The sequence below is a fragment of the Danio rerio genome, chromosome 23 (genome assembly GCF_052040795.2).
Source record: "Danio rerio strain M-AB ecotype USA chromosome 23, GRCz13ab, whole genome shotgun sequence".
Lineage (NCBI taxonomy): Eukaryota > Metazoa > Chordata > Actinopteri > Cypriniformes > Danionidae > Danio > Danio rerio.
In genome coordinates, this window is record NC_141043.1 from 8,342,501 (window position 1) to 8,367,617 (window position 25,117).

A 25,117-nucleotide genomic window follows, 5' to 3' on the forward strand; every position below is an offset into this window, starting at 1 on the left:
GTAAATACAAAATCGTACACATACCTTAGAAACAGTAGAGCAGAAAATTGTATGATTTTAAAACCCTGACTTTTTCAAACCTTGAAAAGGGTTATCGTCCCATGCTTAGTCAAAACTGGTCATAAATCTGCCATAAACATGATTGTCACAAGGACATTAAAGTTGTCTTGAATATATTTCTGATAACTTTTTTTCAGTGGTAAATATTTAATTTACCACTAAAATGTTTCATTAAAAGTGTCTTTACTCTGTCTAATGATTTTATAACATCTTCGTTAATATTTAATTGTAATTTGTGCCACTGAAGTTTCTTTTTCAATAGCTTTATAATGTATCTTTTTGTCAAGTGCGAGAAATTACAGGCACCATATGGAGAAGCATATGAATTTCCTAGGAAGAGGTCTAGATTGCAAGTGTCTAAAGACTGGCAGCGGTTATTTCTGTCCATGTAAAGCTGCAACTGCCATATGCCGAGACATCTGGTTGGATTGAACTTTAAAATGACTAGGGATTCTCTGATTTAAAGACATGTGTTGGAGCTTTTTGAGATTCAAATGTTTTTAAATCAGTTTAATGCCTTCAAATGAGTGTTTTAATTTGTTAAATCTGCTTGTCAGGACATGGTAGTTATGCCATTGGTTTGTCTTTAAGCCACTAAATTTGATTAATTCTGACGTTTTTCATTTTAATAGGAAAACTACTTTAAAGCAGTTTGTGCAATTCAGTGTGTCATGAAAAACAGCAGGGCAGCATTTTGTCATGCTGCACTGCTGCTTGCTGTAAAAAGTAGTACTCAATAGCAATGTTATTTTAAATATGGCTGACGTGACACAGTATTGAGCAATGTTATTAACTTAGTAACTCACTGGACTGCAACTAAGATATTTAGTGGACTGAGATTTATCCTCTACGTGATGTAGACTAGAAATTTCTTTCAAAAAATCAATTGTATTTATCCGCACAGATTTATTGTGCAGAGCTTAATTAGCAACACAATCTTCTGTCATGTCATCCGAATAACATTTTGCATCTAATTGACTATATTAAGAAAAGTAAATTACCAAAAAAGCCTCTTGCGTGTTCACACACACACACACACACACACGAGTGATAAATCTTATGCAATATTCAATCATTTTGCAGTTTGTCAAACACATGCATTAATAATTTAATGGTTTTGTTCCAATTAACCATTCATAATTATGTTTTCTTCTGTGAAAATGCACAATTCAGACAACATCTTACTGACTTGTTTATGCATGAACAGCTCGACAGGCTTGTATTTATATTTGAATCTTTATTAAACACTGGATTCACAGGGACAGACATTTTTGACAGTTTTTAAATTGAATAACTTGTTAAAAAAACTGCAGTAGCCTAATATTTCTTGAGTGTATGTGCATTTCATTCTAACAATCTTATTTTATTAAAAGTACAAAACACAAAACAGTTCTGAGTATTTCTACCTGAAATGGTCATAATATTTAAAATGGCTGCTTGCATTTTAGTATCCGCTATTTTTTTCCCATGCACAGATATTTACATTAGATGTTGCCTACGTTATTGTATGCTACTGAAACTAAACAAAATTTTAACAATTTAGACTTCACTAAAACCATGTTAAGCTGCTTTGACACAATGTACATTGTAGGGGTGTCAAAATTAATCGTTTCTTGGTGCACCGCGATGCAGACACTGACAATTCGGTATCGGTTTAGTCAGTGTTGGGCAAGCTACTTGAAAATGTACTGAGCTAAGCTATTAGCTACTGTACCTAAAATGTAGCTTAACTACACTAAAAGCTACGCCCTAGGAAATGTAGCAAGCTAAGCTAAAAGCTACAAGGCAAAAGTAGCTTAGCTACATCTAAGCTATTTTTGCAATTTTCATTTTTAAATCAAAGCAGCTTAAATCCAAGTCAATAAAACAGTCAATGTAATATAGAAGGCATAGTTCAGTTATTAACTGTAAATATTATGCTGTAAACAGAAACTAATTCTAGTATGTAACAGCAAAAACTAAAAATCCAATAAAACCAGGTGTTACACATTTAAAATACTATAGTAATTTATAGTAAAGGGAAATATTTTGGAATAAGCATTATATTATGTGTATGTATATATATATATATATATATATATATATATATATATATATATATATATATATATATATATATATATATATATATATATGTATATATATATATATATATATATATATATATATATATATATATATATATATATTCATTAATTTTCTTTTCAGCGTAGTCTCTTTATTAATGCGGGGTCGCCACATCGGAATGAACTGCCAACTTATCCAGCATGTTTTTACGCAGAGGATGCCCTTCCAGCCGCAACCCATCTCTGGGAAACATCCACACACACTCATTCATTCACACTCATACACTACAGACAATTTAGCCTTTCCAATTTACCTGTACCGCATGTCTATGGACTGTGGGGAAGCCGAAGCACCCAGAGGAAAAAAAATGCAAACGCAGGGAGAACATGCAAACTCCACACAGAAACACCAACTGACCCTGCAGAGGCTCAAACCATATATATATATATATATATATATATATATATATATATATATATATATATATATATATATATATATATATATATATATACACACACACACACACACACACACACTAAAGTATTTATTTTTTTTGAGCACAGCATCAGAAACTTGGTTTTTGCATCTTAACATTTGTACTTCTAGAGGTAAGGTCACGAGGAATCCTGCTTCAGAAATAACTCCTCTCCTTCAGTCATCTTTAAATCAAGCAAGTTTTGGTTGGCGACATCGCCAACCAGTGGGGCAGTAATGCACCAAAATCTTTGTTGCTGAACACCTTAAAACAGGAAGAAAAAGAATTCCTCTTTCTCGCCATCATATGGTTTACTTTTATCCCCTAGACACCGGCCTCACAGCTCCGTGAATGTCGGTGCTGTCACTTTTTGATCCACGATCGGTAAATGCAGCTTGTGTGGACGCTACTGCGCTACTCGACTAATAAAATAGCTTCGCTACTGAAAAGCTATTTGATTTAGAAAGAAGCGACTCTACCACCACACTACTGAGAAATGTAGTTAAGCTAGGAGGTCACTACTTGTAGCAACGCTACTGCCCAACACTGGGTTCAGTAATAATAATAACCGTTTTTTATGTGCTATGTCTATCATGGATCAGTTGTGATCGCCGCTGCCGTTTATCAGTGTCACTGAAGTGAAGAGCAGCAGTGCGCAAGAGCCAATCGCAGCTCTTTCTGTTGAGCGCGTGACCAATCAAAGATGTGTAAGAACTTGGTAGACAAGGCTCTGAAAACGAGTGGATTATTTATATTTGTTTATTTGCTACAAATGCTTGTGTTGTTTAACGGTACAGTTTATATATCTGACTGTTTGTATTAAAGGACAAATTTGTATTACAAATAGTATAGAAATATAATAATATTTATAAATTTTAACACAAGAATTGCTCGTAAATCATCAATGTACAGAGATGTCGAATTGACCTGAATCAATGGCATGATAATCGTAACCAAACCGAACCGTAAGACCAGTGTAGGATCACAGTTCTACTACATTGTAAAAAAATGTTAAATAAACATGAGTTTAATTTAATTGTTGTCTATTGGAAGGAATGCGTTAATAAATCCACCATTTTTTTGAGCCGCTCTTTTGAAATGAATGTGGGACCAAGGTGCAGTGGAGGACTGGCCATCCAGAGTCAGAGATATATACACATATACATATATCTATGATCGGGAGTTTTCCTGGTGGTCAGTATGGTAATATATATATTTTTATTAATAATTTTACACCACTTTTGTCCATCGATGGATACGTAAGCGCATGAGTATTGCTGACCAATGGCCCATTTCCACTGAGTGGTACTGTACGGTTCGGTATGCTTTTATGGCCATTTCCACTGTCAAAAGGTGTACTGAACCGTACCGTACCACTTTTTCGGTACTAAACACGAGAAAGGGTACCAAAAGGCGGAGCTAGACACGCAGCTTAACGCTATTGGTTTACAGAGAAATGTCATTCACTTGCACAACAAGCCAGAATGAAAACAAAAAAGCACACCATGTCAAAAATACACAGCCATGAGATTACAGCGGAATTATATATACATATAATAATGAGCCATGGTCGACCCGGGCTCAAACAAACCTTGTCGTCGTCTTGATGAACAGCCACAAAGCCAAAAAGAAAAGGAGATTTTACCCTGTGCCCCTTAGTTTTTATGTGCCAGTCTGAAGTGCAAGCGGTTTCGCTTTCTTGCTTGCGCTCGTCGTGCGTCTATATCTGAAATAACAAACTTCTTGAGATCATGATAATAACGTGCGCTTGATTTCTGACTTGCTTTTGAAACCCAATACTGTCAGATACTGACAAATTCGAGAGTGAAGCGTGAAAAATCAAAGGACAAGCCGGAAAAAAAGGAGCACATAATTTTTTCAGCAAACGTGAACAAACTGTCTTGTTTAACTATTATCTTAACCAGGGCTTAACATTAACACCCGCTAAATGCAGGTAGATTTCAGCTTTGGCGGGTTAGACAGACACCTCCACTAGCCACTTTGGCTGGTTGAAAATTTTTTTTAAATTGTGGTTTTCTTAAAAGCTGACTATATCTTAAAAAAGGACTATAAGAATGACCCAATATGCGTGCAAATGTGATCTTAGAATGGAGAAACAGCACGACTAAAAAAAAAATTGCATTCGCGCGAGCAGAAAAAAGCAGATGAATACCAAATGAGAGGATAAACAGTCGCACTAACAGCTGATGTGATGCTCGCGACTGTTTAAAGGGCGTGCACGCTCCTGTTTCCTTCCTTGAAGCAACCGTGCTTGGAATGCAACTGTGATCGGTTCTCTTTCAAATAGTCAGGCAAAAAAAATTAATGCTAATGCACACACAGTCTTGCTGCTTTCAAGAGCTCCAAATTTGTCTTTTTGTCAGCAGCACCGGTTGCTTTCGCTTTGAACAGATTATTAATTGGCCGTAACCGTCTGATCATTTTTCCATTATCACACAGTAGGCTATATGTTTTTCACCTGCTTTCTTTTGCTTATGGTTATTTTTGTTTATATGGTTTAATTATAGTTTTTTTCAACAAAATTGCTTTAATACGAGATTAACTCTCCATTTATGTGTAGTTAACTGGTGATCTGAGAGACCTTTAGCCAGGACAGATTACTGTGCATATTTTTGATACATGAACAGACATTATTTAACCTCTATAAGTAAATAGTTTTTCTTTGTTTTGTTTTTTTTAAAGAAATGTTTTGTTAAATAAAAAGTATAGTATACAGCTATATTTAGCTTGTTTTGACACATTTAAAATTTGTGCCTAAGAAATAATTATTGTTTGGTGTGGTCAGAGATAAATTAGGTAAATCCTCAATGCTGAGTTGTGAAAAGTCATGTGAAATAAAAACTAATTGCAGTAACACTATGAAACCATGACCCATTTGCTCACACACGACATACAAAACGGGAAATGAATGAGGGGGCATGTGGACAAAACACAAAATCTAAATCAAGTATTTTAGCATGTCAAAGTCATTTTTACGCATATAAAAAAATATTTTCCCAACAACAAAATTGTGGCTAGTAAAAATGCAGAGTGGCTAGTAACATTGCAAATCTACTAGCCACTGTGGCTGGTGATCAAAAGAGTTAATGTAAAGCCCTGATCTTAACCTTTTGGACTATTATACACTCATAAAGATGGAATTGCTCTCTACAAGAGGCTACATGTGCTCATGTTCTGCTGAAGATTACAGACACAGATGAGAGGTTTGCTCTGACTGTGGGCTATATTTCCTGTTGTTTTTGAACCTAAATAAGGACTAAATGTCTGCTGTGTGTAGTTCTTATGTAGTTGGAAACATATTGGAGACTGTTAGGGGCTGTATGTGTTCATATATGTTGCATTTATTTATTTATTTATTTTATATAATTGCAGACGTTACAGTAGGTTATTTCGCACTGTTATTGATCTGCAGTTATAATCGAATCATGTTCATAGAAAAGTGAGTAATAAACATTTATACAGAAGTAGTTATGTGTATAAAGCATCTGTTTTGTGAGAAGTGCTTCTCAAATTATATATAAACGACCCGTACAGCTTTACTGTAGATATTTTCTCGAGTGAAAATGACGTCGATTAAAACTTTTTTGTCATACACCACGCCCACCCTTGGTACGCTTGGTAGTGGAAAAAAGCAAGCCTGATGAAGCTGACTCGTATAGACCCGAACCGTACCATACTGTACCAGTCAGTGGAAATGATCCAAAAGAGCTTGTGTGCATGGAAATGTATTCTCCTCGATATTTGTTCAATTTGATTTACTCTGTGTTCTGAAACACACCCTCTCCTGCTTTCACTTCTCACTCTAACGCAGGGAACAATTAGTTTGTGAATGAATCTGTGTTATGAATGACTTGTTCACTTAGCCGACAATAATGGAAATTTCTAGCACCGCAGCGTGTTGTCATATTTAATATTTCATTCCACAAAACTAGCATAAGCCTAGTATTTAGTGCAAGTTGGTGCTACTTTGCCTTATAGTCAGTGCAGTAAGAGACTGTATCATCAATAACATTACTTGTTTAGCACAAAAGTTCGTAACATACAAAAACGTAAAAAAAAAAAAAGAAATCTTACCTATGAAATAATCTGGCTTTATGCTTTGTTTTCTTTGTTTGCTTGTTACTACACTTGTACGCAGCGCTAAAGTCCAGCATTTTCACATTGGCTTTAGTCTTGACTAGTGCCATTAAATAATTTTGGTCCTGGGAGCACTGTGCAAATGTGGCTGCGCTATTGACACTTGCTCAGGGTCTATATGCGATATCTAGTGTATATATATCTATGAATCCCATGCCTTTGAACATGCACGCCTCTGTAACTTAGCCACTTTCTGCAAATAAAAACAATTTTCTGATTGCAAAAATGTAACTTTACTTCAGACATGTCTTTCAAACTCAAAAAAACAACAGTTTTATTAATTCAATTAATTCTTTAAAAAAGCAAGTTAAATTCTGCAACTTCTAATAGTCATTTTCAGTCCTTCAGTAAGAGCTGCACTGAATTCAGCCACAGTACATATAGTTACATAATTTAAATCAATGACATTTGATACCACGAGTGTGCAAGGTGACCTTTGATACATGACATATGGTTACAGGCTTTAAATGTTTTATAATAGCAATGTTACTTAAGTGATCTAACTGACCTTCCTATGAGTACAAAATAATCCCAGGTCAGGTCATTCAAGCAGAAAAAGCCATCCTTGAGGCCACCAGATGCTCAGGTCTTTAATGATGCGTGTCTGTGTGTGTGTGTGTGTGTGTGTGTGTGTGTGTGTGTGTGTGTGTGTGTGTGTGCTTACAGTATGTGGTTTAAAGCAGAGGTTTTCAAACTTTTAGGACACATGCCCTCCCAAATTATCCAAAAAATTATAATGTATGCGCAAACATCATTCACATATTACTTGCTGCACATCCAATCTGTGGCGGATTCCTGACACGACTAACGTTAACCGTAAATCATCTTCCACTGTCAATAAGTGTGAGCCATAGCATACTTGCTTTTGATGTAGGCCTACGTACAAACAGAAAATGCTGCTTCACAAAGCCAAGATCGCAGAGCCCTGACAGTGTGGTTGAGTCGAACATTGAGTATGTTTACACGGGCAACAATACTTTAATAAGATTTTAATAAGATTAAGACAATACTGTGATTAGAATCTACCATGTAAACAGCGATTTTTGATTACTTTAATCTGACTAAGGTCATAATTGAATTAACGGAAATGGAATTAAGACATGTGGAGTATGCATATATTAGAGCAGGGATTCTCAACCGGTGGGCCGCATCCCATTAGTGGACCTCAGCGAACCTGCAGGTGAGATGGCTTAAAATGAACTTAAATATTCTACTATAATTGATTTCATTATTAAATGTCATCTTAAAATGATTCAAGTAATGGTATTTTCCACTTTCTTGGATTGAATGAGCTAATTCAGACTCAGTGCAAAAACAGCCTCACTGTTAAATGCAGACTGTGGCTTTTCTGCGACTCGTACTGTATCAGAGTCTCACAAGTCTGCTGATTCACAAACTATGCACGCTCTCTTTGAGTGGACACTTTAAAATATCCGCAGAGTTGTACAAATTAACGTCCTGTGAGTGTTTTATAAAGGACGCGCGCCCATACAGTAGGATGCAGCGAGACTCGGTGGTGTTTCAGTGAACAGCTGTTCACTCCTGTCAGCGAACTTCAATAATGTCCAGCTACAATCCCAACCACCTTCAGGTCGATGCGTTTCAACAAATTTAGCTTGATTTATGGTGTTTAACATTTATTTTAAATGGATATGAATAGCAGATTAATAGATGAATAGTAGTCAGTCTAATTTAAAGCAGCAGCAGTTTTCTTTTTTTTTTTTTTTTGCCGTCTCCTGTAGTCCTGTCAGGTTCATTTAAGAAAAGGCCCAAATACTTGGCAGTTGTATAAAAATAACTAAAATAAAGAATTCAGAAGCTTTGAACCTGTCCGTGCGTTTTATATATATATATATATATATATATATATATATATATATATATATATATATATATATATATATATATATATATATATATATATATATATATATATTAAAATGTATATTATTATACACTGAAAAAAAATATTCAAAGAAGATTCCTTAGATTTACTCAATTTGTTTATGTTAAGTGGTTGTAAACAAATTGAATTGTGTTGAATTTAAACAAACAAATTAAGTTAAACATTATTCAATTTAATTTGTTTGTTTAAATTCAGCACAAATAAATTGTTTTTACATTTACATTTTACATTGTTATACATTGCTTGTTTTTAAAATAAAATGATGTAGAACAATAAAAGAATAATAGAAGGCAAAATAAATTAATTAATTAAGCTAATTAATAAAGCTTTAAAATAAACAGTTTCTCTACATAATAAGTTTGGGCCTTCAAAAATTTTTCAGAGTGGGAGGTGGGCCTCGAAGTGAAAAAGGTTGAGAACCCCTGTATTAGAGGGATTATTGAGGTAAACACCGCAATCAAACTATTACCGTCAAGCCGCATTTTGTGACAAGATCCACACATACACGGCTGTCAATTTAATCAGAGAGTAAAGTTGCACACAGTCTCCTGTGATGGTTGGGTTTAGGGGTAGGGTGGGGTGAGGGCAATACAATATATGTTTTGGATAGTGTAACATGAATAGAAACCTATGCAATGTACCCACTTTTCAAAAAAAAAAAATGTGTGTGTGTGTGTGTGTGTGAATCACAGTTAAGTATAACAGGAGGAAAATGTAATGATTGAAATAAAATAAATAATCATTTCTAGCCTCTTCTCAGTGATTGTGTTGTGTGCTGATTAGAGGGTGTGTACAGGTTTATGGATGCCCAGCAGCAGGCAGACATTGTGCTCACAGTGACTCACTCCAATCAGCTGGACAGTAGCAAGAGAAAAGAGCAGTAGCATGTTTCATTATGACTTTCAGTGCAGCAAAGTTCTTATCCCTAGTCAAAATACTAAACTTTTTACAGACAAGGCTTAAGGCTAGTCCTAAACCAAATTCCTTGTTTGAACAGTCTGAAATTAAATTTTGAATTTACAGTGAGATATATTAAAAGAGATGAATGTCATTGTTTTGTCTCTAAATGCAGACAATGTGTTTTGTGAGGCAAAAAAAAAAGGCTGCTTAAAGGGCACCTATGATGAAAATCTATTTTGTAAGCTGTTTGGACAGAACTGTGTGTAGGTATAGTGTGTCCACTGACTTATTGGAGTAATATAAACCCAACAAGAATCTTTTTTAAAATTTCCTGATGGTAAAATAGGATCCAAATGCCAGTAATTTTGAGGCCCACTGCAACGTGATGTAAGAGTGCTGTTTTTCCTGCCCACCGAACTGATTAACAGATGCCATTCTCTAATAACATGTATACACATATCCACAAAACATTTTTTTGCAAAGAAGCTGGGATTAAAACATGTTACAATTATAGGTGGGCATAGATACATTTTTTATTTTAAATCTATATTAAATCGTACAATTAATCTAGATTAATCTAGATTAAAATGGCTCATTTGAATTCTGCCAAAGGCATTCAGAATATTAAGTCTACCCCAATATTAAGTCTTTGAGAGTGGGTTTCTCAAGCCAGGTGGTGTATTAGACCAGGGGCTCATCTCCTGTTTCCAAAATGCATCACAAACTGCTTGAGAAACTGTACTATTTTGATAATTGGTGATAAAAATAAATAAGGTTCAACAAGATGTACTTGTGTTTACTAACTGTTTATTCAGTTAAACATTAATTGTGAACTGTAGGCTCAAAACAGCGATTTTAGATTACCTTAATCCGACTTAAGTCATAACTGAACTAAACAGAAATGGAATTAAGACATGTGGAGTATGCATATATTAGTAGCAGTATTGAAGTAAACACTGCAATCAAACTAGTACCGTCATGTAGGACTTTTCGGCAAATTTTGCGACAAGATCCACACACACGGCTGTCAATTAAGGACCGCACACACAAACACACACACACAAACACACATTGCGAAATGCGGAAGTTTTTTTTTCTTTCCATTTGATGTGCTTTTCCACATTCCAAATTCCACAACACTCTCACCAGTCCTTCCTTATTTGCGTCCAATACCCCAGTTTGTCACAGGGGCATGAATGAAATGTTCATGAGTTAAAGTGAAACTATTAAACTGCAGTTAAAGTCAGGCATAGTGCTGATTTGATTTAGAAGGGCACTTTTTTTTTTGTCAGACACCTCACCGGTCAGGTATACGGTACATCCACTCTAAAATATCAAGGTGAAAGTCATCATAGCTTGCGTAGAATAGACCCACCTCCCAGCCCAACTTTGAGAATAGATTAACATCGATATTTTTTTTAATCGCGCAATAAGAGTCTAGCGTTAATGCAGCATGTTAACTCCGATAACAGCCCACCACTGGTTACAATTCTTTATGATCAGGTGCACATCAATAATTCATTTCATAAGTTTAAAAAGTTTTTGAAACAGAGCATGCTTGTAATAAAGACAATTACATTACAATGTAATTTTTAGCCACTATAACCATCATGGCCACATGGTGTCAGCAAACGCACATATGTACAGTATGCGTACTGCAAACAGCATTTGTGTTTGAATCCAGCCTGATCTCATGAGAAAACGTAAGTATTTTGTTTTGTCATTTTAGTGGCTAATTAGTACGAATTTGTACAAGTTCAGTCGTACAAAAATGTACAATTTTAAAAAGCAGGCGTAACACCTAAGCCCACCGCTAACCCCAACCGTCATTGGGTGATGAGCAAATTGTACTAAATAGTACGAATTAGATTGTACAAATTAGTCACTAAATCAAAAAGTTACGAATTGCCGTGAGATTGTGTTGGTGACTCATCATTTCAGAAAGGCTTGAATACACACCACCACAAATACATCAAATAAACTTACTTGGTATGGTATCGTTTTCATTTTCGATTTCATTTTGCAGCAAACACTGCACAAATGTCTTGGAAAGTGCTAACTGAAATACAGAAATACACTGCCATTAAACATATTTCATTATCGTTTCATGTATTACATTTTAAAATGAATTTTGCTACAAACATCCCACGGTGTTGTGCTGAATGTGTAATCCTGCGTTACCTAGACGTGAGGATAAATTTAGGACAAATAACATTGAAATGATCGTTTTGCTACAGTGCTTGTACTTTATACACATCAAATTCAGTTTGTGTATTTCATATTCAAATTAATTTTGCAATTTATAAAGCATTAAAATGTGGATGAAATTTACATATCAAAACCATGTTTGAAATGAGAAATGCAAACAATCTAATTTAATTTTCAACACATTCAACATATTGCATTGCCATTTTGCATATTACATTTAAAAATGATTTATGCTACTCATTTGCTTCCATAGTAAGTGTGACGCAACCATTTACATTCAAAATAAATAAGGTATAAGCATAATTAATTTAAAGTTGTATTTTATTTTTTATCACCCAACAAAGATTTCAAAAATTCAGTAAAATTATTGAGAAATCCCACATTTGAAACTAAAACACTGCCCTTATTTGACTCTTTAAATCATGGAACAGTATAAAAGCTCATTGAGTTGAAATACAAAAAAGAAAAATGTTAGGATGGTAGACTGAGAAGGCAGATAAACAGTCTATTGGATACAGTGATTGTGCGTATCACAGTGGTCCCACAGCACTGCCTTTGTTTCACAGTTCAGCAAACAACACTGAGCCTGATGCTAAATCACAGTGGCATGTGGAGAATGGAGGGAGAAAGAGAAAAACAGACTAGAGAAAAAAATGGACTTTAGAAAAAATCTTTAGAATCAAATTAGTCATTTGTCCTTTCATGCATTCTTTCCTTTTCACTACGTTATTACTAAATACCAGAGAAAACAAATCTATACACTCTTAGAAATCACAAGTACAAAGGTGGTCACTGGAGCGTTACCTTTTCAAAAGGTACACATTTGTACCTAAAGTGTCATTATTGGTGCTATACCTCAAACAGGTAAATTGGTACTATACCACAAAGGTAGGCACAGTACTAATATGTACTTTACCTTTAAGGCCGTGGTCCCCAAAAACAGGGCTGCAGATTAGTACTGGTTTGTTGATCAATTGATACAGAGCTGCACAAAAATCATTCATTATTCATTCATTCATTCATTCATTTTCTTGTCGGCTTAGTCCCTTTATTAATCCGGGGTCGCCATAGTGGAATGAACCGCCAACTTATCCAGCAATTTTTTATGCAGCAGATGCCCTTCCAGCCACAACCCATCTCTGGGAAACATCCACACACATATTCACACACACACACTATAGACAATTTAGCCTACCTAATTCAACTGTACCGCATGTCGTTGGACTGTGGGGGAAACCGGAGCACCCGGAGGAAACCCACGCGAATGCAGGGAGAACATGCAAACTCCACAGAGAAATGCCAACTGAGCCGAGGTTCGAACCAGCGACCCAGCGACCTTCTTGCTGTGAGGCGACAGCACTACCTACTGCGCCACTGCCTCGCCTATTAATTATTTCCATTTAATTTATTTTCTGGGTCTGAAAGTTCTTTTAATTTAAAAAGTCTTTAATTTAAAAATGACCTTTGACCACCAAAATTTAACCCAAAAGCTAGTAAAATGAGTAAGAAACGTCTGTGGGAAGTTCCTCTGCAAAGCGGAAAAGGCCCAGTGAAGGACCCACAAACTGCAAAAGAATGGATCAGCAAACCATTTGTCAGCAAATCAGGTGAATTCAGCATGATGAGTGTGAGAAAGGGCAACGCAGTGGTGCAGTAGTTAGAGCTGTTGCCTCACAGCAAGAAGGTTGCTGGTTCGAGCCTCGGCTGGGTCAGTTGGCGTTTCTGTGTGGAGTTTACATGTTCTCCCTGCATTCGCGTGGGTTTCCCTCCGGGTGCTCCGGTTTCACCCACAGTCCAAAGACATGTGTTACAGGTGAATTGGGTAGGCTAAATTGTCCGTATTGTATAAGTGTGAATGAATGAGTGTGTGGATGTTTCCCAGAGATGGGTTGCGGCTGGAAGTGCATCCTCTGCGTAAAAACGTGCTGGATAAGTTGGCAGTTCATTCCGATGTGGCTACCCCAGATTAATAAAGGGACTAAGCTGAAAAGAAAATGAATGAATGAGTGAGTGTGAGAAAAAAGATGACCTGCTGGAGATTGCAAATAACGATGGCCATTCACATATCGTATCTTTTCCATGTACGTTTTGTTATTTCCAATGGAGGTGCACTGTTTGCGACACGCTCGTGCCTTCCATGTGCACTCAGTTGAAAACATCTGAGCTGCCGCCAGCTCACCACGAGTCATGTGACAAGAATTGACCAATCAGCTTCACACTTTGAATGTAATATGCACATATTGCTAGACTAATTATCTCAGGACAAACACAGAACACCCAATTACATTTTTTCCATAAATAAAACTTACATTGGAGTTGCAGCAATGTCTTATCAACTTGTCATCCTCTGCGGAAATGGATGATGGTCACATAGCAATCTACATTCACTTCCATCACCCCATTCTGCCCCATTCTATAATAATATTTATATTAAAATAAAAAATAAAAAAGTGTGTGGATTACTTAGTGTCTTTACTACTACGTTTCCTTTTTCAAAATCACCAAATTGATATATTTGGCAGAGGCTTTAGAACATGATTTACAGTCAGTTCAAGGCACACATTGTACCAATGTATGTGTTCTGGGATATGATTGTCGTGTTGTACTACTACAAAGCAATGCTCTACCAATTCAATAGTATCTGGATGCAGCCTTTATGATGCAAGCTGAGATTGCATCACTCATCCATGCAATGTCAGACACAATGCACTTAATGGAGTGAGTGATGTCACTGTGATGGGTAGGGTTAGGGGTGGGGTTAACTGAGCGCATTAAAAAGTATTGGATGCAGCTCTGATTGCACTGCACCGAGCCTGCAGCCAGACACCTCTCACCAATTTAGATACACAATTCACAAACTTCAACGATGAATACACACAATGCATTATGTCTTACTTGTAGAGGAGCCCTATTTTAATAAATGCTCTAATGGGTCTAATTTCAGGAGAGTCAAACAACCCATTTAGTGGCATTAGTTGGAGGATATATTGGAAAATTAAGAACAAAGAAGCAGCTAATTTCTACAATTATCAACACAATCTGCCAAAAGCAGAACAAATTACAAATAATGTGGCTTAGTAATCTATGTTTAGATGATAATTTTGTCTTTTGTCACTGTATTTTCTAAAAAAAATAAAAAAAAAGAATTTTGTAAAAAAAAAAAAAAAAAAAGTTAGGATTGGTTCCAAATTCAAAATAGGAAGCAAGAGGAAAAAAATAAAGTTAAAAATGACACAAACACTGACAGTAAATCACTCATGAGTCAGTGAATCATACTGAATTAGTAACTTAAACACTGCTGTATTGCTGTATTGATGACGATCAGGAATGCACAACATGTCTTTTATCAATTTTTATTAATCTAATATCTGTTGAAATATATTATGTACAGATAAAATGTAGTGTGATGTGATGGCCTAAACAGAGGTAAACCTTAGATGAACAAGAAAAGCAAATTAATGAATTTGTGAATTTAATGCCTTTGCCACATTTTAATCTTCTTAACTAATGTTTTATTATTATTATTATTATTATTATTATTATTATTAAGATAATACTGTAACCCATTAGATAAAGTTGAGTACACTGTAAAAAAAAAAAAAAAACATCTGTGTAAACAGAGCTTCCAGAGATTTGCCATTAAATTACAGAAAATTATTTCACAAAATGACAAGCAAAAACTGTAAAAAGAAAAAAAAAGAGAAAAACAGAACATACTTTACTGTCAAAATTCATTAAATCACAGTTTGTTACTGTTGATAATTTGCATTTAAACTGTAAAAAAATGTTAATTACTGAAATTTTACCAATTATTACTGCTATTATACAGATTATTACTGTCATTTTACAAAGTTTTACTGTAAATATATAATTTGTTATCGTAATTATAATTGTATATTATTAATGTGATTTTAAAGAGTATTACTGTAATTATACAAATTAATGTGTTTATAATGATAACTGTAATTATGCAGGTGATAACTGTAATTATACACTTTAATTAATGTTATTAATAAATAAATTATTATTCAATTATTAATTAATTCATGCAACTATGCATTAAATAATCCATACAATTTTCCACTTTAAACTGCTTTAAAACAGGAAAAAAACCTTTAAAGTATAATTAAAAAAAGCTCAGGTACAAATAACTGCTGTTGTCATAAAATACTGTAAATACAACTATAAACTATAATGTAGTTTACCAAATATTTTTTGGATATTTAGGTTAAACTACAAAATAATTTGCCTGAAAAAAACAAAACTGTTAAAAATCTATTATTTTTTTTTTTTCAAATAACACATTAGGTCATGGTTTAACAACAAAGACAAGATTAGTGTCATGTGAGGATGCTTAGACAACAAAGTTGAGGATAAAATAGATTAAGAGAATTGTCTTGCAATTAAAGGTTGAAACAGGAACAAACAGGTGCATAGAGATAATCCTAAGTGTAAAGGGGGCAAACAAAATAAAGTAAAGAAGTCAAACGCGGAAGGGAAAGCGCATGATAACGCTCACTAAACATTAAGACTCAGCAACAGTGTGTCTGTGTGTGCTGAGTTTATAGTCCTTGAAATCAGCCCATAACGATCCTGACTGTGTGTGTAATCAGTTAAAATTAGGAACCCGGATGTGTGAGGTGCATGCTGGGAGTTGTAGTAAATAAAGAAGCATGTATGTAGTTTTTCAGCGATCCGTAGCCGCTAGATCACTGGTCATTATAATAATTAGCATAGCAACATTGTTAGAGTAGTAAAATGAACATTCTATAGTTTACAGTGCGTGCATTATATGCAACATGCAAACAATATGCTATACTTTGACATCATTAACCTCACGTTAATCTTAATATGATTACTATCTTCACTAAAAACAATTTGACTGACTTTTTGCTACCTTTTTTAACAGGAATAATCTGTAAATATTAATGTAAAATTATGTGTTACTCTGAAAATACAGAACATTTTCTTTAAAAAACAGAAATATGTTGTTTTACCAAAATATTTATTTATTGCAGAACATATCTTTAAAACAACAGCTATTTCACTGTATGAAAATAAATAAATAAATAAATAAATAAATAAATAAATAAATAAATAAATAAATAAATAAACAAACTGGAAAATTCTGAAAAATAAATTGACAATTACCTGTTAAACAAAGTTTAAATTTTATAGTGTTGGCTAATTAAATTACTTTGACTGAAATACCATTTTAACTATTAATAAATATGTAGCTTAATTAAATTTTAATGAGTAATTATTAACGGATTACTTTTTGAAGTAATTTACCCAACACTGATCTTGCCATGTGTGATTTTCACCACACATCCTCAAACAATTTCCCCCAAGATATCCTCTTATTTATTTATTTTTAATCTGTCCAATGTCAGATGAATAATAATCAAATCATACACTAGAGGAGAGACGATTCAAAAACACTTTCATTTCTGCGTTTATAGATTTGCTTCACATTTGACTTTAATGATCAGTAATAGAGTGGTAAATATAGAATGCACAATTATCAGACATGACAGTCAAGATGTAAAACGTAATGAACAAACAGCAGCTGTTCAGTGTTCAATCAACGAGCGTGAGCTGTTACATTGGGTTAAAATACAAGCACAAATTAAAGACTTCAATTGCATGACATTTTATTTGAAGTAGACTTTAAAAGGTAAATTCTTAAACCACCAAACTTTTCAAAGCAAACTGTGCTTTTTATTTATTTCTTTTTTTCTGAGTGTGTCTTGTGAAGGAAGCAAGAAGCAAGGACGATAGAGAAAGGTTTTAAGTAATTACTGCTGTGCTGAAAATCAATTCATATTTTTGTTGTCGTTAGACTGCAGGATGTGTCACAGCACCATGACAACCCTTCAAACGTATGCTTAATTGAAACATTCTGCCCACCCCACCAACTCACACAAGCACAATCACACACATACATGCTTTTCATTCAGGTTTAGTATCGCTAAACCAGTGGCGCTGCACTCTATTAACCCAAAACTATGAGCAGGATTCATTGCAGGGAGCTTAAAAACATTATAAGATAAATAAAGTCAGTGATTCACAATATCAGTGACCCACACTGCAAAAAAAAAAATGCTTTTTTTACTTACTTATTTTTATTTATTTTTTTTTTTCTAGTCCAAATATCTAAAAACTCTTAAATCAAGAAATAATTTTGTTTTTTCTTTCGACATTCGATTATTTTGCTCACCCCATTGGCAGATTATTTTGCTTGCTTTTAAAACAAGACAATTTGTGTTGCTTGTCTGGAAAATGCTTCTTGATTTAAGAATGTTTAGACATTTGGACTAAAAACAAGATACAAAATCTAGGCGAGAAAAGCATTTTTGGCAGTGTATGTAGGAGACAGATTCATTAATTCTGACATTGTGAACATTGTACTTAGTTTGTTTGATCAGAACCAAAACGTAAATAATACATCGATAGACAGTGCTTAGCTAAGCATTTACACAGGGGATGCACCAAATTGAAAATACTGGGCTGAATATTTTAGTCAGTCAAATGGCCGTTTCCACTAGTGGTACAGTTCGGTTTGGTACGCTTTTATGGCCGTTTCCACTGTCAAAAGGTGTACCGAACAGAACCAACTATTTCAGGCACCCTTTCAAAAGGGTACCAAACATGAGAAAGGGTATCAAAAGGTGGAGCTAGACACGCAGCTGAACGCTATTGGTTTACAGAGATATGTCATTCGCTTATGCAACAAGTCAGAATGAAAACAAAAAAAACGCCATGTTTAAAATACACAGCTGAGAGATTACAGCAGAATTACATATACATATAATAATGAGCCATGGTCGATCCGGGCTCAAACAAACATTGTCATCGTCTTGATGAACAGCCACAAAGCCATGGAGTATAGCAGAATCTACCCTGTTCGTCGTAGTTTTTTACGAGCCAGTCTGAAGCGTGAGTGGTTTCGCTTTCTTGCTTGTACTTGCGTGCGCATCTATATCTGAAATAAACTTCTTGAGCTGATGATAATAATGTGCGCTTGATTATTGGCGTGCTTTTAAAACCCGATCCTGTCAGACACTGACAAATGCGATAGTGAAGCACGAAAAAAAAGGAGCACATTATTTCTTCAGCAAACATAAACAAACTGCCTTGTTTTACTTTTTATCATTACCTTTTGGACTAATATGAACTGGGAATGATGGAATGACTCTCTAACAGAGGCTACACATGCTGCTGAAGATTACAGACACAGATAAGAGGTCTTCATTGACTGTAGGCTATATTTTGTGTTGTTTTGAACCTAAATAAGGAATAAATGTATGCTGTGTGTAGTTTTTCTGTAGTTGGTAACATATCGGAGACTGTAAGGGGCTGTATGTGTTCATATACGTTGCATGTATTTATTTTTTTAATATAATTGCAGACGTTACAGTAGACTATTTCGCACTGAAATTGATCTGCAGATATAATCAACTCCTGTTCATAGAAAAGTAAGTAATAAACATTTATACAGAAGTATTTGTGTATAAAGCATCTGTTTTGTGAGAAGTGCTTTTCATTTGATATGTGAGCGACTCATACAGCTTAATTGTAGACATTTCCTCGAGCAAGAATGATGCGACTTAAACTTTGTCATACACCACGCCCAACAAAAGGGTACCCTTGATAGTGGAAACGCAAGCCTGATAAAGGTGACCTGTACCGACCCAAACCATACGGTACTGTACCAGTCAGTGGAAACCAGCCTAAAATGCACCAGAGTTTGTTTGGAGTTACACAGCACCCACCTCACAGGTTTCAGTCCATTTGTTCAGTGCACACAATGTTCCCAATGCAGGGTTCACACTACTTCAAATGAACTACAAAAAACAAAGCAGTAGTTCATTTTAATTCCATCAAAACTTTATTATTTTTTTTTTAACAAAACGTAAGTGTGAACCAAATTTTACAACACATGCCACATAATTTACAGTAAGAAAGCAATGAACAATCAGTACATTAAAAAAAAAAAACTAGAATTAAAAATGTACACAATGGGGTTGGGTTTATACTGAAAGATCTTTTAAAGGTTCAAAACACCCTGGAGTACTTTTTTGAGATTTTACGATTTTACCAAATTTTGTCACCATTTCAGACCATGTTAGCACCTTTTAGCTTTATTTGTAGGGAAAACAGGATCATTATGAGCTTTTCTCAGCTAATTTCAACTTCTGTGTGTAAAATAATTGTTGGGGTGGGATCAAAGTCGGTGACGTAGTGTGAATCTGCTAGTGGAGTGATGATGCATCGGTTTCTCATTGTTATTCATTGCAGAGGTTTCTTATCCTATGAGAAGACCCTTCTTCTTAATTATTCATGAGAGCATGTGCTTTTCATCTATGGTGTATTCCAATGACAGACCAAAGACTTGCCAAGCTGAGACAACATCCGTGCAGGACACGCAGTATTTAGCCGTTCATTAAGGCTTGTACTGTTTGTGTTTGTTTCCATGATAGTTTGTTGTATGGCTTCTTCGCAATGCTGTCAGGACCACCGACACAACCAACCGGCTTGTGTGCAGCAAGCATTTTTATCAGGAGAGCTGTATGAGAGTTGGAGAATGGTGGACTTTGTCTTTTATCAATTGAGTTTGTTACCATTCAGACACATCGCTTATATTCATGCTGCTGTTCGCCTATGTTTAAAATCCACAGGATTACGGGCAGGTCTAATGATTGGAATAGATAGGGAAAGAGACTTGCTGTACTGAGAAGTCCTCCTCTTTTATAGTGATTATCTTTTTAATGATATAACAAATTCTGGTTTTATTTTATATGTAATTACAAATAGTCTATTGTAGATGTCCCAGCATTAAATATTTTACTGTTTATTTCTTTGTATTTTAACTTTGTAAACTACAAAATCATGTCTCCTCGCATTTTGTATTTGTTTTTTTTTTTTAATTTATTTTTTTCTTGAGTTGGTGTTTCCTCAGCTGTTCAAAATTATTTCCATTTGAGCTGCTTTACGTCTGTGTTTGTTATGCTTCTGTCAGCTTGCTTTCTGATATTGTTTAGTTTCAAGTGATAATCTCTGACTTGTATGCATGTTTGTCCTCAGAGTTCCTCTACACATCATAATTTCTGACTGTAAATATTTAACATGCTAAATATTTACAACTCATCATCAGAAAACTTCCACCGTTCTTCCGAGCATATTGATTCACTTTTAACACACCTCACACCAAAGGAAAATCTGACAAGATTATCTTTGGAACCATGATACTGGGAACATTACCAAGAATTGACGAAAGGGGAGAAACTGGCTCAAAATCAGCCCAATTATTTTGTGATGTGGGCTTTGTCTAAAGTAGTGTTAATAATCACATGTATGCTACAATAGGTGTTGTCCTGTTTCCTAACTAATTTGATTTAGTTTCCATTGTTCCTTATTTTCTTGTCACTTGTTAGTTTCTTTAGTCTCTAATTAGGTCACCTAACCACAGTTCCTTTATCCCCTCGTCTTGCTTTAAAGCAAATTCTAAGAATCATTTGCTAGTTCCTAGAATCATATTACAGCTCTTTTTATTTTGTTTTTTGAGTTACTTGTTGGATTTATTGAAGAAAAAAAAAACTAGCTGTGTGGCAGAAGAACAAAACACTCTCAGGAAAAAGGCACACGGTGGTACAACTATTGTTTCAAAGGAACAGTTTTGTACCTTTGTAAAAGTTGTACCTTATATGGTACAGAAAAGACCTCTTATGAGACTATTCTGTACCTTTTATGGTACAACTGAAATGAAGGTACACAATTGTTCCCATAAAAAAGGTACATAAGTGTTGGACAACACCTTCTTTATTACAATATCTATGAAACACATATCACTGGAAAACCAAAGTGATTTTATGAAAAATTTCCATATTAAAACATGAATCATTATTTAAAAGTATATGTTTAAAAAAGCTCCTAAACATTAATTATTAAATTACTATAATACAAAACTAGTAAAACAAAACTATAGGTATTGTAAACTAAACATTTAAGGCATTTTAATAAACATTTGGGGAGCATTTTCTAATATATACAGTCTCATTATTGAAATCCGCAGCTTTTGGCATTTGTTTTCCACTACGCACATGAGCTGGCAAAAGTCCTGCATATGCGAAGTGTTCATGCAGACATTTTAGTATTGTAAATCTAATCGAAAATTGTGCATATCGTTGAGCATAATTAGTTTGCATAATTCTATTTCTATTTTCAAAACTAAGTCAATTAAATAAACTTTTAAGTGATTACAAAATTATTGCGAGAAAATTGGAGAAAAAGGTTTATATTGTACATGGGGGAATGTATTTTTGTAACAATTTTTGCGAAGTGTGAAATGCTTAGCAAAAACAAAAAAAAAAAGATCTTTTGATTTGTGTTAAACTATTTTTTTTATATTCTCTATTGTAAATGGAAAAGGTGCATTTATATAAAAAGGCACTGTCCTTGTGACAAGGGTTTGTACCTTCTTTGGTACAGCATTGTACCGTTTTTTTTTTGTTTTTTTTTTCTGAGAGTTTAGAATACATTAAGAAATTGCAAAATTTGACAGATTAAGCAACCATTCCTTTAGGAACCCGATGAAGGGTTTTCCATATAAAAATATACTAAAGTAAATTAAATTAAATACTACGTTACCATATTTTTCAACCATACCATAGTAAAGGGTATTATTCTTCATCTATTATACACAGCGAAAATAATGACCAAGAGCCAAACTTATTTTAATAAATAACTAGGTTTCAACTCAATTTTGTAGCCTAAGTTACACAAAGTTTATTCAACTTAATATTTTAGTCAGTTTAACCAACGTAAGATGACTAGAACATTAATTTGATTCAACTGCAACCAGTTATTTAGGACAGTACGATTTTTTTGTTTGTTTTGTTTTTCAACATGTTAATGAATGCTACAGTATACTGTGTTCTACTCTGATCTAATAAACTTAAAAAGTGTACTTTAGCTTTTATTAAAAGAATGTTTTGTGTTGTATAGAGTTGTATAACCTAGTGATATTGGGTAATACAGTTCTATTGATATAAGTATATTTTGTTATAATGGAAAATTACCACAAAATAAATTACTGAAGTAACTGTCCTATGATTCAAATAACCTATAATTTTTTACTAGAAATTACTGTAGCATTTACTTTTTTATGTGGGCTGGGAAGTGTTTCCTTGCCTTTGTGTGTGCTGTTAACCAGTTGTATCTCCCTCACTGAGGATAACATGACTTTCCTATTCCATCAAGGTGAGACCAGAAGATCTGATGTGCATCCATGCTTCATAAAGTAATCCATGAGGGAAAAGTTGGAGGTAGCCAGCGAGACAAGGCTAATCATCACAGGACTGAGCCCCAGAACATCCTAGAGAGTGTGGTCAGGTGTGGAGAGCAGGTAAGACGGCCAATTACTGAGGGCATTTTTGTGTCATTTACACACACACTCTTGCTGCTGGCTTCTGAAATTTATTTCAGGCAAATGGAAGAGAAATATTTTCACCCAGGCCCTACTTTGATGTCCAGACCCACATTTACTTCATTGATTGATTAGCCCCACATCTCCATCATTGTTGATGGGTCTGTTTGTACCACCACTCCCGCCTTCTGTTGCAGAAGTAAGCATGGTCTCCAGTCGTGAAAACGGAATCCAGTACCTCCATTGAGCTCTGGACTCCATCTTGGCCTTCCAACTGTTCTGGTTCTCTTTGGCTTCACACTCTTTTTCATTGGTCTTTGGATTCCACCAGGCTCCCTCAACCCTATCAGCAGTCTTTGGCCTGCCTCCTCCATGATTTATGCTCAGGTTTATTAGTTAAAGTTGACCAAAAAAAAAAAAAAAACTTCTACAGCAATCATTATTATTGTCAGTTTTAATGTTTACTAATATATACATGTAAAATAATACATATTATTACAGGTTATGGGGTGGTGCAGTAGGTAGTGATGTTGCCTCTCAGCAAGAAGGTCGCTGGTTCAAGCATCGGCTGGGCCAGTTGGCATTTCTGTATGAAGTTTGTATTGTAATGGTGTAACGGTGGTTGTTTGTATCAAATAAGTCTTAAATATAGTATGGAATAAGAAAAGTAAAAAAAAAAATCAAATCTCAAAAAACAGTTTTGGCAGGGCCGCCTGCACCGCAGTACAAATCACAACCACTAGTCCACGTAAACACTGTGAGGTTAGGCTTTTCCACGGCCAGACAAGATAACCTTGCCAAAAAATAATAAAAATACACTAATACCCCGGATAGCCGCAGCAAGCACTCAACCACCATATACAATGAAAAAAGAAAAGGAGAAATAAATATAACTCAACACACACTTTTAAATGAAATCAACTGTTATATTTTTGACAGTACAACGAAAATGTTTTCTAAACAAAAAATATAGTTTCATCACATCTATAAACGAAATTAACACTGCTTAGAAAACAACAAAAGAAAAGAGAGTAAGAAACAAACAAACAATTAAACAATAATCTGTGGCTGATATAACGGAAACAGAAAAGAAAAATAAATGTAAAGAAAGCCTGTGAAATGGAGTTGTAACGTGTGTGGATTGTGTGGGTGTATGAGTGAATGTAAGTAAACTAACGTTACTGACCCGGGCAAACAACGCTGAACCTTCTCTTTCGATTCCCTGAGGATCCAGCAGACTCCTCGCACTGAATCGTTAGTGTAGTTGCCTGGCCAGCATGTCCACGATCACCTTCATACCACAGTATTTGTCTTCACGCACTCCATCTTCAAAGCCAACAACTCTCCACCTTTGTATCTTTATTTTCTTCTCTCTCCAAGTCTTCACCTACACTCACGGACAGCAAAAACAAACAAAACTCCTTTCTCCTGCCTTTCCTCCCTCTTTTATTGTCTCCTATTCTCTACCTGACCTTCCGCTTCCTCCCGACCCCGGAAGCATGGTTTGGAAGAAGGGAAAGTCAGAGCAGCGCCCCCTAGTGGCACTTTAAAAAAATGGGAGAGCATCTAATTTCGCCACAGTATGTTCTCCCCACATTTGCATAGATTTCCTCTAGGTGCTTCTGTTTCCCCTACAGTCCAAAGACATGCAGTTCAGGTGAATTGGGTAGGCTTAATTGTCCATAGTGTATGAGTGTGAATAAGAGTGTATGAGTGTTTCTCAGTGATTGTCATGCTTGGTTGCACCCAGACCCAGTTGCAGCAATGAACTATACAAAGGGGTTTATTGACAGAAGAAGGAATAAGTAGAAAGACAGGATCCAAACGGTGGGGGCAACAACACAGGGAAGCCAGTGGTAGAGACAAGATGGTACTACAATTAACAGCCAGCAAGAAATAGGAACAACATTGG

The 25,117-nt window shown here is 35.0% G+C and overlaps 1 long non-coding RNA gene across 1 annotated transcript in view; it reads right to left on the reverse strand.

Moving 5' to 3' along the window:
- The window catches only part of LOC141380639 (uncharacterized), a 142,801-nt gene extending 118,098 nt beyond the window's left edge, over positions 1–24,703 (reverse strand). Inside the window, exon 1 of the long non-coding RNA XR_015523193.1 lies at positions 24,392–24,703. This is a non-coding gene — a long non-coding RNA (uncharacterized LOC141380639). The remainder of the gene's footprint in view (positions 1–24,391) is intronic.
- Between the last annotated feature and the right edge of the window lie 414 nt (positions 24,704–25,117).